The 15,748-nt window shown below is 40.6% G+C and overlaps 1 protein-coding gene across 2 annotated transcripts in view; it reads right to left on the reverse strand.

The window, feature by feature from the left end:
- The window catches only part of PLCG2 (phospholipase C gamma 2), a 1,878,649-nt gene that overhangs the window by 846,043 nt on the left and 1,016,858 nt on the right, over positions 1 to 15,748 (reverse strand). The gene's annotated exons all lie outside the window — the stretch shown is intronic.

Below are 15,748 nucleotides of genomic sequence, written 5' to 3' on the forward strand. Positions count from 1 at the left end.
GGAGTATGTATTTAGTACCCATCCATTGATCACCTCCTTATAAATCTTGTTTAAAAATCATGGGGATAGTTTCTAGCCCTAAACATATCAAGGACTTTGCCTCAGATAGAAAAATATTATTATCAGAACATATACTAGCTGCCCTTACTAACTGACCCTTAAAAATGTTCTTCTTACAAAACATGGGGTGACATCTATTAAAATTTTGGTAACTGTTGGAAAAAGTAAGTTTTCTGTAAATTTAAGTGACAAAACAACCTCTTTCATGTTCCTTAAAAATAGTCACATCCAAGAAATGTACACTATCAAGAGTGTTTGTATGTAAATCTGAGAAAAGGGGTGGTGTTGCTGATATAAAATACAAAAGCATCTGGGCTCATATTAATCTCTTTCCATCTGGGTAACATAAACAGAGGTACCAATGCTGTTGATACTCTGACTTCAGAACAATGTTTTTCTCCCAGTTGTACATTACCAGGTTTGCATAGTTGGGGGCACAACTGGCCCCTATTGCAATACCCCTTATCTGCAAAAATATTCACCCACAGAATAACTGAACTTGTTGGACAAGATAAGGTCCACAACTTCCACAAGACGGTTAATAAGACTGTCATCTAAATAGGTAAGATCAACAATTGCAGTGTGAAATAGCTCTAAGCCAATCTGATGAGGTATACTAGAGAAAGTACAGTTGTGTACCTACCATAAATGTAGATGTTTGAGTGTATTCACTGTTGCAGTCATTACACTTGGGTTATCCTGCTGGCAGGCTACCCACAGTCAGCCTGAATTCCAAAGTCCTGGTCTGGCATCGGTTGCTGTCACCTCTTCCCTGACGTCAGTGTGCCAGGGGTATATAAGATGCAGCCGATGCCATTTTCTTCAGTTTTTCTTGCCCCAGATGTCAGGTGCCCCCAAAAGGGTAGGCTAAAACACATTGCTTATAAAAAAGAATGCATTAAAATAAACATTACCTTCATCTACAAGCAAATATACCATATAGGTTGTATAGAATAGAGAAGTACAGATAAGTCCCAGCAAAGAAAGGGGGATGGTGGGTGGGTAACCTGGACTGCAAATGTGAATACAGTCGAACATCTACATTTATGGTAGGTACACAACTGTACTATGTTCATCGAGTTTCATTGTTGCAGCCATTAAACTTGGGTTGAATCCCAAAGCTGAGGTTGGGCGGCTGGGTCTAAATAGAATTAGAAGTGGCTATGAGGCCCTGCAGAACTGCAGTGGCAAAGCCTGCTCTGGATTTAGAGTAAAGAGGTAAGTGGTAGTGTTTGGTAAAAGTGTGCACTGAAGTCCATGTTGCAGCCTCCAAAATGTCCTTGGTTGGTACTTCTCTGAGGAAGGCTGCTGAGGTGGCTGCTGCCCTGGTAGAATGTGGTCTAATGTCCTTAGGCACTGATTTGCCGTATTGTGAATAGCAAAAATGAATGCAGTGTCCTATCCATTTTGAAATAGTCTGCTTTGAGATAGCCTTTCCTTGTGATTCTGCAGCATATGCCACTAAAAGTTGCTCAGTCTTTCTGAAAGCTTTAGTTTTGTCCAAGTAGAAGCGTAGCTGTCTGTGTATGTCCAAAGAATGCAGTAGTCTCTCCCCTTTATTCTGTTAGTTTGGGTAAAAAGTAGGTAAATGAATGGCTTGGTTAAGAGCTACACTGGACACTATTTTAGGCATAAATGTTGGGTTTGTCCTTAGAGAAACCCTGTCCGGATGGAAGATAATAAAAGGTTCCACAGTCATTAATGCCTGCAACTCTGAGACTCTTCTTGCTGAAGTTATTGCTAGGAGCAGAGGTGTCTTCCATGATAAGAATTTTATCTCAGCTGTATTGGCTGGCTCAAAAGGAGGCAGTGTGAATTTTTTCAAGACAAAATTGAGGTCCCATGCAGGTATTGGTGCTCTCCTTGGAGGTCTATGTTTTTGGCCCCCCTGAGGTACTGCCTAAGCAGTGGATGCGATAAAATAGGTGGGTCCGTACTGTAATGAGCTGAAATGGCAGAGGCATGGATCTTAATTGATGAGAAGGATAGGCCTTTGTCCAGCATCTCAGTTAGATATTGTAAAATCTGAGGAATATTTGGAACAAGCGTGTCAATTCCTTGTGCCTGGTTCCAAGCACAGAATCTCTTCCATTTTTCTGCATAAGATTTTCTGGTGCTGGGCCTCCTGGCCTCCAAAATAACATCCATAACTGCTTTAGAGAGAGGTGTATTCTGAATGGTTACACTATCCGCCCATGCAGCTAGATTTAGGGTTCTGAGTTGGCTGTGCATGATCTGATTGTTTTGTTGGGTCTGTAAATGAGGAATTTGAGGCAATGTCCAGGCTGGGCCTTGAGACAAGCTCCTTAGGATTGGGTACCAGTGTTGGTGTGGCCAATCCGGGGCAATCAGTATCATTTGTGGCTTCTCTTGCCTGACCTTTAGGAGTACCTTGGGGAGGAAAGGCATATACTGTAAGGTTGCTCCAGCTGAATGACAAAGCATCCACTTTCCATGCTTGTTTGTGATAAGTCCTTGTGCAGAATCTCTGAAGTTGGCAGTTGTGAGGGGAGGCAAAAAGATCTATGTCTGGGCATCCCCATTTCCTTGTTATCATGCTGAAGATTTGTGGAGCTAGTTTCCACTCATGAGGATCCATGAGGTTTCTGCTTAGTTCGTCTGCCAGAGCATTTGTTTTTCCTGGCAGGAATTGTGCTTGCAGGTGTACTTGGTAAGTCAATGCTGTGTTCCACAAAATCATGGCTTGTCTGCAGAGGGGGTAGGAATGTGTGCCCCCCTGCTTGTTTATGTACCACATGACTGTGGTGTTGTCCGTCATTATCAGCAGCTGTCCTGGATGAAGTCGGTCCTTGAAGGCTGTCGGGGCATTTTGTACAGCTAACATCTCTTTTTGATTGATGTGAAGATGCCTTTGGCTTGTGGGCCATGTGCCCTGAATACATTTTCCTGCCATGTGGGCCCCCCAGGCATAATCTGATGCATCTGTTGTTAGTGTTTGCCTGGCTGTGGGTAAAGCGAATGGCTGTCCCTTGTTGTGGTGACAGGACTGTGCACACCATCAAAACTCCTGTTGCAGGCAGGGAATGAGTGAAATTAATGATTCTAGGCTGTGGCAATGTTGAGTCCAAACACTTTTTAGATACCCTTGTAGTTTCCTCATATGCAGTCTTACATATGGAATTAGCAGAATGCAGGATGCCATGTAGCCCAGAGCCTGCAGAATTTTTCTTGAAAATAACTGGGTCTTTCTTGCCATGCTTTCGAAGTAAGAAGTCAGTTGCCTTTGTTTGTCTGGCATGAGATAAGCCATCTGGGCAGTTGTATTTAAGCTTGCACCCAGGAATATTATCTCTTGAGAGGGTACTAGTTTTGATTTCTTTTCGTTTACTGTGTACCCTAGGCAAATTAGTAATCTTTTTACAAAACCAGATGCATTAGTAGAATGTCTTTGGCGTCTGCTTGAATAAGGAAGTCATCCAAGTAGGGATATATTTGAATTCCTCTTTGTCAGCAAAATGCAATTACTGGTGCCAGGCATTTTGTGAAGACCCTGGGCGCAGTAGATAAGCCAAAGGGCAGTGCAGAGAATTGGTAGTGCATTGAGCCAGCTATGAATCTGAAGTATCTTCTGGAAGATTCTCTGATTGGGACATGCAGGTATGCCTCTTTGAAGTCCAATGTTACAAGCCAAGCCTTCTTGCCCAGCATGGGCAGAAGCTGCTGGAGAGTCAACATTCTGAATTTCGGAACGTCCCGAAAAGTATTTAGACTAGACAGGTCCAGAATTGGTCTCCATGCTTTGTCCTTTCTTGGTACTAAGAAAAGTCTTGAGTAAAATCCTTGTCCCTGCTCTTGTGGCACTGGCTGAATAGCCCTCATGTCCATGAGAGATGAAACTTGTTTTTGTGCCTCTGCCCACTGATTGTGTGGCAGGTCTGGCATACCTTTTGCCTTTGGAAGTGTGTGAAAGTGGAACCTGTAGCCCTGAGAAACTATATTTAAGACCCATTTGTCCTGGGTGATCATGTGCCAATTTTGTGAAAAAAGTGCTAGCTTTCCCCCTATGGGTGCTGCCAAAAGATAAATGCTCGGCATTGGCAGAGGGAAGTCATTGGGACTGTTTCCTATATGGCTGTGATTTGTCTTCTCCGCTTTTGGAGGTAGAAGCACCCCATTGTTCAGGCCTGTATGAGCCCTGGGGCTGTTGTCTGCCTCTAGGGCATCTGTATCTGCCTGTTTGTGGACTGTCTGACACGGGAAAGGACCAATTCTTAGAAGGCCAGTTCCTGCTAAATCTGTGTGGCTGTACCTGTAAGAAATCCTTTACTATCTGCATAGATTTAGCTTTAGCCTCCATTTTCTTCAACACCTCTTCTGCCTTAACACCAAACAAAGTATCATGCTGTAATGGAGCATTCAATAATTTTGCTTTAACATGATCAGGCAGAGTTTGTTCCTTTAACCAAGCATGCCTTCTAATGACAAAACCTGTAACAGCGGCCTTGCAAGAGGCCTCCAGTGAATCAAAACCACATTGCAAAGTATGCTTTCCCACTTGCTCAGCTGCATGCAATAAATCCTGCATTTCCTTGTTCTCAGAACATTCAGAATTTGTCAACATTTTTTGTTTTAGCAGAGACATTAAGTATTGCTGATATTTAAGCATATGAAACTGACAATCTAAAGCCCTTACAGCCAAGGTAGCAGAAGTGTAAACTTTTTTCCATCTGTCCAGTGCCCTTGAATCTCTATCTGAGGGGACAGGGTTTTTTGCAGTAGAGGTCTTGACCCCTTTGGTGCCCTGAGATATAGTTTCTGGGTCAGCAGCAGGGTTTTTATATAGAAATTTATGAGAATCTGGAACCCTGTATTATCTGTCTGGCTTAACAGGTGCAGGAGGCAAAGAGTCAGAAGACAGTCCGGACTCTGAAAATACATCATCTACAATGTCTAGAACAGGTGGAATAGCAAGAGGTATGTGCTGAGGTAGTAAAAGAAAGTCCTTGAGCCTTTTCTTAGATTCTAAGTAATCTTGGCTCTCCCAGTGGAAATGCTCCCTCATGGTATGCAGGGTTTCTCCAAAAGAATAATCCTCAGGAGGAGAAGCTGAAGGAATAGATTCTTCAGTATCAGAATCCTCATAGGGAGGAATAGAGTATCCCTGAAATGGAAACTTGATCAGAGGAATCATATTCAGTGTCTTGCTTAGGCCTCTTATCAGGCGGGGGAAGGGAACCCCTGATCAAAGTAATTAGGTCTTCGGCCATTTTGAGCATCTGTTTCTTAGGCATGGAAGTTTGTCCTGGAGAATGCTGTACTTGTTTCCTTGTCTTTAAAGTTGTTTTAGTCTTTGTCTTGGATGCTGAAATTGGCTTGATATAAAGCTGTGTAGGTCTGAAAACACCCTCAGAAGCCGATGTCTACTCAGTGGCTCCGGACCCATCTGAGGGATTAGTTTCCGAAGGCCCAATACCTTGAGTATCCAGAGGCCTAGTTGTCTCCAGTGGGAGTCGGAGGCGGCCTGTAGCTCTGAGGTAGTGGTGTGTCAGGGGCTGTGAAAGCGCCTCACTGAGAACTGGCAACTGGCCTAGAAGAGGCTTCGTCATCGGTTTTGGACCTCAGACGCCTGTTCTTTTCTTTTTCCTTGCGCTTTTTATGAACTCCGGTCATCGGCTGTTCCGACGGCATTATATAGTAAAACCTTTGGCCAAAGTAATGAAAAGCAAAATCGTACAAACGCTTAATGTGCGGTGGTTAAATCTAGCACAAAACTAACAACGTCGTGGTCAGGGCCTAGGCAAGGAATACAGTAAGAATGAAAATCCTTATGAGATATTTGCTTCCCACAAGAAATACAATTGTTAACTTTTTCTGACATCGGTCTGGAGAAAGAAAAAAGTTTCCCCAACGGTGTAATTAGCTTTATTGAAGACTTCGGATCTGAAATTCAATTTTGAAAATCTCAGTTGTCGGCCGACCGGCACAAAAAGACTGAAGAAAATGGCGTTGGCTGCATCTTATATACAGAAAAAATGCAGTTATAGGCGCTGTTCTCCAGTAACAATAAAGGTTTTCCTCTTAATAAAACGTGGAAACTCAGTCTCAATGAATTCAAGGTCCAAGTCCAACAGACCACTAGGTAAAACGTTTCAAGACACCAATTTATTTGACAAAAAAAACAGATTAAGCACTTTCATCTCCCATATGGAGACTTCATCAGAATCTGTTACACATACAAATCTTCAGTTTAAATACATCTAAGTAAAACACACTTAATTAATCTTGACTTCTAATAGGCTGGCCATTAATTGACACTAATTAACATTGAGGTAATGCTGAACCAAATCTTTAGTAATTTATACTTGAATGTTAATACAAAGTTGTAGAGGTTCATAGGAATTCATGATCTTAACATTTCATAATTTTGTTTCCAACGTATATAAATGTTATAAAAATTAAATACAAGTAAAATCATCAAAGAAATTGTGACAAGAAATACTAATTTCTTATTAATACATTAGTTTGGTGTATAAATACCAATAAATATATAAAAATATAAAAAATATATATAAAAATATATATAAAATGTATATAAAATATATATATAGCATAAAAATATTGTATGTTAAAACCACATTTATTCTTGTAACTTCAATAGTGTTAACAACTATATTTTAAACTACACCCTTAATAAAAATAAAATATATTATATGTACATGCTCCATAAGGACTGAATCTGAATATTTTATTTATTTATTTACATAAGTTACAACAGTTAACCATCTATCAATGTCTCTTTGGGTCATCAGCGAGAATCTTAATAGGTTCATAGGTTCATAGGTTCATACTAGGCTATCTGCCCTAGGGCATTTATAAGCCTAGCCAGAGTGTGTTTGGCTTTCGCCACCCATTTTAAATTAATTTTGCTATGCCTTTTTTTGAGGTTAGTATACTGTGCCTCTGTCTAACAGTGACACAGAAGTGATAGCCGGGGTAAACCTATGATCTCCCATCCACTCATCAAGATTCCTCTTGAAGAGAGTCAATGTGGGACTCTGCCTAACCTGGACTGGGATTTTATTCCAGAGTGAAGGGAGCCTCTGGGTTATGAATCTGCCCCTCCAGCATGTCCTATTTATTTCAATGCTGAGGTTCAAGTCTCTCGAGCGCGTAGCTCAAAGGGATTTGGATTTTCTGAGGTGCAGCATGTCCATTAATTCCGGGTTGGACATGGCTTTATATGTCAGGCACAGATCGCCTCTGAGCAGGCGGTATGCCACTGAGTAGAGCTGGAGTTTCTTTAACTGGGCAGAATATGGCATCTTTTTGAGCCCTTTGATTCTCTTGGTGAGGTACTTTTGGGATCTTTCCAGTTATTGCAGGTGTCTGGTAAGGTACATCCCAAAAGGGGCATTGTACTCAATTATGGGCCTGATGAGGGATGAGTAAAGAGGCACGATGACCTCCCCTGATCTAGATGTGAATCCCTTCATGATTAGGTGGGCTATATAAAATGTTTTTCTAACCACTTTGGCCATGTGGTTGTCAAATGAGAGATTGCTATCAACTTGAGTCCCCAGGTCCCTAATGACTTCTTCTGTACTTAATGGATTACCACCTATGTGGTAATTTGTGGGCACTTTGTTTTTGCCAAAGGGGATGACTATACACTTTTTGGCGTTTGGCTTGAGGCCATGGCTCTGGCACCAGTTGTCTGTTTCTATGAGGCCCTTTTGGAGGATGCTTGTGTCGGCTGGAGAGTTGATTATGGCACCCAGTTTGCAGTCATCTGCGAACTTGGTCAGCCACAGTCCTTCCGTGTTGGCCTGTACCACCGAGAAATATATACCGAACAAGAGAGGTCCCAGGACTGAGCCGTGTGGGACGCCACTTGTAACTGGTTTGGAGTCTGACATGGCTCCAGCAATTCTAACCATGTGGGTTCTGTCCTTGAGCCGGTTTGCAACCCATCTAGTGACATAGGGGTTTATATTTAAGCTGGTGAGCTTATCTATAATGCCCGAGTGGGGAATTGTATTGAAGGCTTTTGCGAGGTCCAGGTAGGCTGTGTGGACCACCTTCCCCTCGTCAATGGCCTTGGTGACTGTTTCAAAGAAATCGACCAGTTTTAAGAGGTAGGATCTGCCCTTAACAAAGCCAAACTGGGTAGGATCCAGTGTCTGTAGGTCCCCAATATCTTTATTTATGAGGTCCATGATGATCCTTTCCATAGCTTTGCAGACCAAGCTAGTCAGGCTTATGGGGCGATAGTTTCCAGGATCCGTTGAGGCACCACCTTTATGGAGAGGGACCACTGTTGCTGTACACCACTCTTTGGGTACATATCCTGTAGTAAGGCTAAGATTGAACAGTAGTTTTATGTTTGGGTTTAGCTCTTCTTGGAGTTCATGTAGGACACAGCCAGGGACACCATCTGGTCCCATTGATGCTGTGTTTTTTGCTTTGGAGAGGGCGGCTCTTACCTGAGCATCTGAGATGTCAGGGGGGCAGCCCTCTGTTGGGATAGATATTTGCCCTTTTGGTGGGGGGGGGGAGTTTGCACTGAACCTGTCAGCTAGGATGTTGGCAATGTCTGTGGGCTCGGTGTATTTTTTGTCATTTTGGACTAATTCTGAGCATATCTGGGAATTCCCACCCAGGTTCCTAACATAACTAAAGAAAGCCTTGTGATTATCCTTACTGTCCTGTGCAATTTTTCTCTCGAAGCTGGCCTTAGACGATTTTATGAGTGCTCATAGTTTTTTGCTAATACTGATCACAGATGCCTTCCCTTTTTGGGATTTTGCTCTATCATGTAGTAGCTTCCTCCTTCTATTGTATAGTTTGTTTATGGCTGGGGTCCACCAGACAGGATGTCTGCCTTTGGAGGATTGGGTCTTGGTTTTATTTGGGATTGCATGATCCATGCATTCCTGAAGGTATTCATAGAATGCATTTATAGAGGATTCTGCGGTCTGGGCCGTATTTTCCACAGGCCCGGGGGCTTTGAAGGATTTCACCTCGGTTTTGAGGCGTGTGAAATTTGCTTAAGAGAAGTTTTTCACTGTGGTTTTCTGGGCAGGAGGGGGGGTCGGGATGTGAATATCCAGTGAGATTAGTTTATGGTCTGATCTTACCAGTGAGGGATAAACTTCTGGTCTGGAGCATAGTGTCCCCATGTTGGTGATGATCAGGTCCAGTATGTTTTCCCCTCTTGTGGGAGTGGTAACAAGTTGTTCCATTGCATTTGAGTTTATAAATTCTAGGAACATTTGGGCTAGGGTGTTGGAGCTAGAGTAATGCTACAAATTCCAGAAGCAGGAAGTCGCACACTCCCCGTGAATTGCCTCCAAACAGTTTTGTCAGCCAAGCAGTACTGTTGTACTTCAAAGTTTTTCAAGGTTTAGCGAAAAAATCTTGCAAACGGACCAGTAATAGGAAAAAGCTTTAATTCCACAGCACGACACCAAAAAGGACACAGCAATCACCACAAGCGCTTTCGCCCGTTCGTAACGGGCTTTTTCAAGTGTACTGGGTTGTTATCTAACTCAATATTTATATTAAAACAACCCTGTCATGTGATTAATTAACTTGATGAACATCAATTTAATTTTAGCAAGAGTCTTAGTAGTTTAACAAGTTAGTTGGCACAAAACAAATTATGGGGCATAAAATAAATTATTTAAGCAATGTTAAGTATTTTAACACAAGTTTTGAATTGATTTAATATAATGTACATTTGTATTATTTTAGCTAACATTTGTTAATGATTTCCTAAAAAATGTTTTTAAAATATTGTAAGTAAGTAAAAAGAAGGTGACTGCATTTAAAGCATTTGAGAGAAATGCAAACATTTTTATTCAACTTGTACATTTTAAATGGATGTATTGTATTTAATTGATGTTCATCAAGTTAATTAATCACATGACAGGGTTGTTTTAATATAAATATTGAGTTAGATAACAACCCAGTACACTTGAAAAAGCCCGTTATGAATGGGCGAAAGCGCTTGTGGTGATTGCTGTGTCCTTTTTGGTGTCGTGCTGTGGAATTAAAGCTTTTTCCTATTACTGGTCCGTTTGCAAGATTTTTTCGCTAAACCTTGAAAAACTTTAAAGTACAACAGTACTGCTTGGCTGACAAAACTGTTTGGAGGCAATTCACGGGGAGTGTGCGACTTCCTGCTTCTGGAATTTGTGGTTTACTGTTGCTTTATTTTGTTTGCTAGAGTAATGCTCCCAGTCTATGTTTGGGTAGTTGAAGTCGCCCAATATAATGGTGTTTGGAGAGACCTTCATATTTTCCAGTATTCTCAGGAAGGCCGAGTGGGGTTCCTGTGTTTGGAAGGGTGGTCTGTAGCAGGCTATAAACTGGAAGGCAGTTTTACCCACAGTTAGTTGCACATGGATAGTCTCTGATGCTTCGTGCTGTGCAACCAACCTGGAGGTGTGGGTATCTTTGACGAATATTGATACTCCCCCTCCTTTTGTGGTTCGGTCCAAGTTTTGGGGCCGAAAAGCATGGTATGAGGTATAACCTGGTAGTGCTGTGGTGCTCTCGGGAGCCTTGAACCAGGTTTCTGTTACTGCACAGATATCGATGTTCTCCATGCCAAGGAGAGTTTCGAGTGCGTGCATCTTGAGGTTTAGACTTCTGGCGTTGAGTAGCATTACTCTTAGTTTCTTATCCCTTGAGCCTTGCCTAAAAAAGGCACTATGGGGGTAGCAAGAGCCTTTGCCAATATCCGAAAGCCCAGGGGTGACAGGTGCAAGCCGTCCCTAGTGAAGCATCGTGGCTTGTCGAGCATGTCATCCCAGGCTGACAGGCATTGGATCCCCTTTGAATGACACCAACACTTAAGCCAATTGTTGAAATTGATCATCTTGTCTTCATATTGTGGCATCATTCTTGGTGACGGTAAGATGCTACTCAAGGTCAGGGTCATACCAGCCTGGGCTACATGCTCAGAGAGCTCCTCTATGTCTCTTTTCATGTAGTCCAGGGAGGTACGTCTCAGGTCATTCACACCAGCATGGACAATGACTGAGTCATATTTGTACTTGCCTTGGAGTGACCTGAGTGCTTGTGTTATGTGGCGGATCCTAGTGCCCGACAGGCAGCTCACCGTGACCTTCTCCTTGTTCAGCCTGGTGAGCGGGACGTCAGTGTGCCTGACGATAGAGTCACCTATTACAAGTGTATCAGGTGTGTTGTTTAGCCTTAAGGGCTGTGACTGTTTGGCACACTGGCTTTGTGAGCTATGTATTGCACGTGTTTTGTTTTGGGGTAGCGGTTGCTTAGGTGTCTGCTTTGGAGGTCTCTGCTGCTTAGGCAGATTTTTATTTAGAGCCTCCGAGTATGTTTTTGTGTGTTTATGTGTTTGGTTTGTTGTCATGGTAGGTCTATGTGAGACTGGAATTGTAGTGAGTGTGGTTTCCTTCTCCTGACTGGTTATGCCAGTACTGAGATGAGAGAGCTTAGCCTCCAGTTTGGCTATATGGTTGCATCTCTCACATGTGTTGGAATTTGTTTGGAGGAGGAGAGGGTTGTCTGTGTACATGAGGTTGTTGTAACATTGCCTCAAGATTCCCAGATTCACCAGCTAGACCGGAGAGGAGATTGACAACTGACCTTTGGACATGCTAGAATAGTATTGGGAATTCCTTTATAATTGAAAAAAGGGCCAATGGGGAACAAGGTACTCAAGGGGAGTTTGTGAGGGTGTAGTGCTTTTAATTTTTTAGAGCTGACTTATATAATTGCTTTAGTGAGCAAGTGCCAGGTAACTTAAATGCAAAAATGACAAACAGTAACTTTCTTTCAAGTGAAACAAGGAAATAAGTACAGTAAGCAATGCAGATATCACTAGGGATCCACAGAAGTGCTAAAAGGCCGCGTTTTAGGTGGAATTAGCGTTTCAGGGAAATAAACAAACAACAAGCATACAAACAAAGCTAGATTCAGCAGGCCTGGATCTAGTCTATGCTACAGCAAACAAGGTGTACCAATTTCAGTAAGAAACAGTTAGAATATGCAGGCACTATAAGCCTTTAACCAGAAATTCCCTGCTCAGAAGGGCAGAGTCCAGCCTCTCCTCCCACAAGAGTGCAGACCGCAATCCTTCTTAACGTAAAATAACTGGCCTGAAGCCCAAGTGCTTAAACCAGAACTAATACACTTTTAGAATAACAGACACTGAGCTCTCAATCAGCAGTTCCCAACTTAGAAGGATGTAAGCTACCTGTCCTGCCACCACAGTGCAGGCCACAAACCTTCCTAATGTAAAACAACTGGTCTGAAGCCCAAGTGCTTAATCCAAAAGACTTAGAATGATAGCTAAACTTTAACCAAGTTACTACCAGCAGTAATAAATACAACTGAATACTTTAAAGAATGCCTGGATTAGTGCTCAAGTTATACAAACAAAGCTTGATTCAGCAGGCCTGGATCTAGTCTATGCTACAGCAAACAAGGTGTACCAATTTAAGTAAGAAGCAGTTCAAATATGCAGGCACTATAAGCCTTTAACCAGAAATTCCCAGCTCAGAAGGACAGAGTCCAGCCTCTCCTCCCACAAGAGTGCAGAACACGAACCCTCTTAATGTAAAATAACTGGCCTCAAGCCCAAGTGCTTAAACCATAATTAATACACTTTTAGAATAAGAGACACTGAGCCCTCAATCAGCAGTTCCCAACTTAGAAGGATGTAAGCTTCCTGTTCTGCCACTACAGTGCAGACCACAAACCTTCTTAATGTAAAACTGGTCTGAAGCCCAGATGCTTAAACTAAAAGGCTTAGAATGAGTTACACCAAGCAGTAATAAATACAATTGAGTACTTTTAAGATGACGCAAAAGCAAAATAAAGCAGGAAAAAATACAAATACAGTAAAAGCAGATAAATTTTTTTTTTTTTTTTTTTTTTTTTTTTTTTTTTATGGCTGGGTTGATGGATATGTGGTCATTCAATCCATAATTTCCACATGCGTCCAACCTTAACTGCCAAACCATCTCCCTAAATTCCAGTTTGGTTTCCCAATCCCCCCCTCCCTCTTGCTTCACCACTTCTTCCAATATCCAAAATTTAAAATCTGCATCTCTACATATCTGGGTATGTCTAAATAAGGCGTTGTTGTCATTCAGTTTGGTAATATCTCTATTGTGTTCATATATACGTGCCCTTAAATTACGTTCAGTTTTCTCTATGTAGTATTTCAGACATTTCTTACAGTAACACAAATATACCACCCCTTTTGTGTAACAACTGTAGTATTTACTACCTATCAATTTCAAATTTATATTTGGTAGTTCCAATTCTTTAGTATCTGCCATAAAAACACATTGTGCACACCTACCACATCTAAAAGTACCATATTTACTACTTGCTCCACTTGGAATGTTTTTCTTTTTCTCAAGTATAGTTTTCAAATTTCTGTTCTTCCTAAAAGCATATCTAAGTGGTAATTGGAAAACATCTGTCTTATTAGACATTTTACTAAACATTCCCCATGCATCGTTGATGCATTTTTTAATCCATCTGACACCATTAAAGTGTGTCAAAACCAAAAAAGGAAGTTTCTCTTCCTCATCTTTTCTGGTGCTAAACGTATTTTCTACCCCAATAGTACCTATATTTGTTAGTAGGGGGTTGTATAATGTATCCAATCTATCTATTACAACTTTTTTGTTTGTTTCAATCATGTGGTCAGGATATCCCCTTTCCTTGAACATATTGTGTAGTATTTCCATTTCTTCCATCAGTTCTGTTTTGTCAGAAGTCGTTCTAGCTACTCTAATCATTTGTCCTAAAGAATTGGAACTACCAAATATAAATTTGAAATTGATAGGTAGTAAATACTACAGTTGTTACACAAAAGGGGTGGTATATTTGTGTTACTGTAAGAAATGTCTGAAATACTACATAGGGAAAACTGAACGTAATTTAAGGGCACGTATATATGAACACAATAGAGATATTACCAAAATGAACGACAACAACGCCTTATTTAGACATACCCGGATATGTAGAGATGCAGATTTTAAATTTTGGATATTGGAAGAAGTGGTGAAGCAAGAGAGAGGGGGGGATTGGGAAACCAAACTGGAATTTAGGGAGATGGTTTGGCAGTTAAGGTTGGACGCATGTGGAAATTATGGATTGAATGACCACATATCCATCAACCCAGCCCTTAAGATTCTCGCTGATGACCCAAAGAGACATCGATAGATGGTTAACTGTTGTAACTTATGTAAACAAACAAATAAATAAATAAATAAAATATTCAGATTCAGTCCTTATGGAGCATGTACATATAATATATTTTATTTTTATTAAGGGCGTAGTTTAAAATATAGTTGTTAACACTATTTAAGGTACAAGAATAAATGTGGTTTTAACATACAATATTTTTATACTATATATATATTTTATATACATTTTATATATATTTTTATACATATTTTTTTATATTTTTATATATTTATTGGTATTTATACACCAAACTAATGTATTAATAAGAAATTAGTATTTCCTGTCACAATTTCTTTGATGATTTTACTTATATTTAATTTTTATAACATTTATATAAGTTGGAAACAAAATTATGAAATGTTAAGATCATGAATTCCTATGAACCTCTACAACTTTGTATTAACATTCAAGTGTAAATTACTAAAGGTTTGGTTCAACATTACCTCAATGTTAATTAGTGTCAATTAATGGCCAGCCTATTAGAAGTCAAGATTAATTAAGTGTGTTTTACTTAGATGTATTTAAACTGAAGATTTGTATGTGTAACAGATTCTTATGAAGTCTCCATATGGGAGATGAAAGCGCTTAATCTGTTTTTTTGTCAAATAAATTGGTGTCTTGAAACGTTTTACCTAGTGGTCTGTTGGACTTGGACCTTGAATTCATTGAAACTGAGTTTTCACGTTTTATTAAGAGGAAAACCTTTATTGTTACTGGAGAACAGTGCCTATAACTGCATTTTTTCTGTTTGGAAGTTGTGTGCATCTTATATACCCCTGGCGTACTGACGTCAGGGAAGAGGCGACAGCAACCGATGCCGGACCAGGACTTTGGAATTCAGACCGACTGCGGGTAGCCTGCAAGCAGGATAACCCAAGTGTAATGACTGCAACAGTGAAACACGATGAACATCAACTCAGTAACACCAGTGGTGGAAAAACAAAAATGGGTATTGAAAATTTGAGATTTCATTTTTGTAAGGAAATCCCAAGAGTCTTTCAGTAGGTGATTGACAGAACTAATGGTCTCCTTTAGAATACAGCCCACAAACTCATCTAAGGTGTAAGTCTTTGAATTATGCACTGACACAATTAACCCATATGGTGGTGATATAATATTTTTGTGGACATTAGGGATGCCAAAAACACAGGGATGGAAGGACTTGCATTAAATAGATCTGGAGAAATACCCTCCTGATACACTGATTCTTCTATGAACAAACTGATCTTCCTATATGTAATGTTAATTTTATTTCTAGAAATAGTTGCATAGTTCTTGGTATCATTCAATAAATTCGAGATCTGATTAATATAGTGAATTTTATCTACAATGACTAAACCCCACCCTTGTTGGGCTTCATAATCCTCATATTTGTGTTGCTCTAAGGTTAGTAAGGACTTTCATAGGCTCACATATCTCAACATAAAGAATATAACATTTCATTTAGCTCTTTAAAATGTTGCAACAGTCTGCTTAA

This window comes from Protopterus annectens, chromosome 8.part1 (genome assembly GCF_019279795.1).
Source record: "Protopterus annectens isolate FY-2018-M chromosome 8.part1, PAN1.0, whole genome shotgun sequence".
NCBI classification, from domain to species: domain Eukaryota; kingdom Metazoa; phylum Chordata; order Ceratodontiformes; family Protopteridae; genus Protopterus; species Protopterus annectens.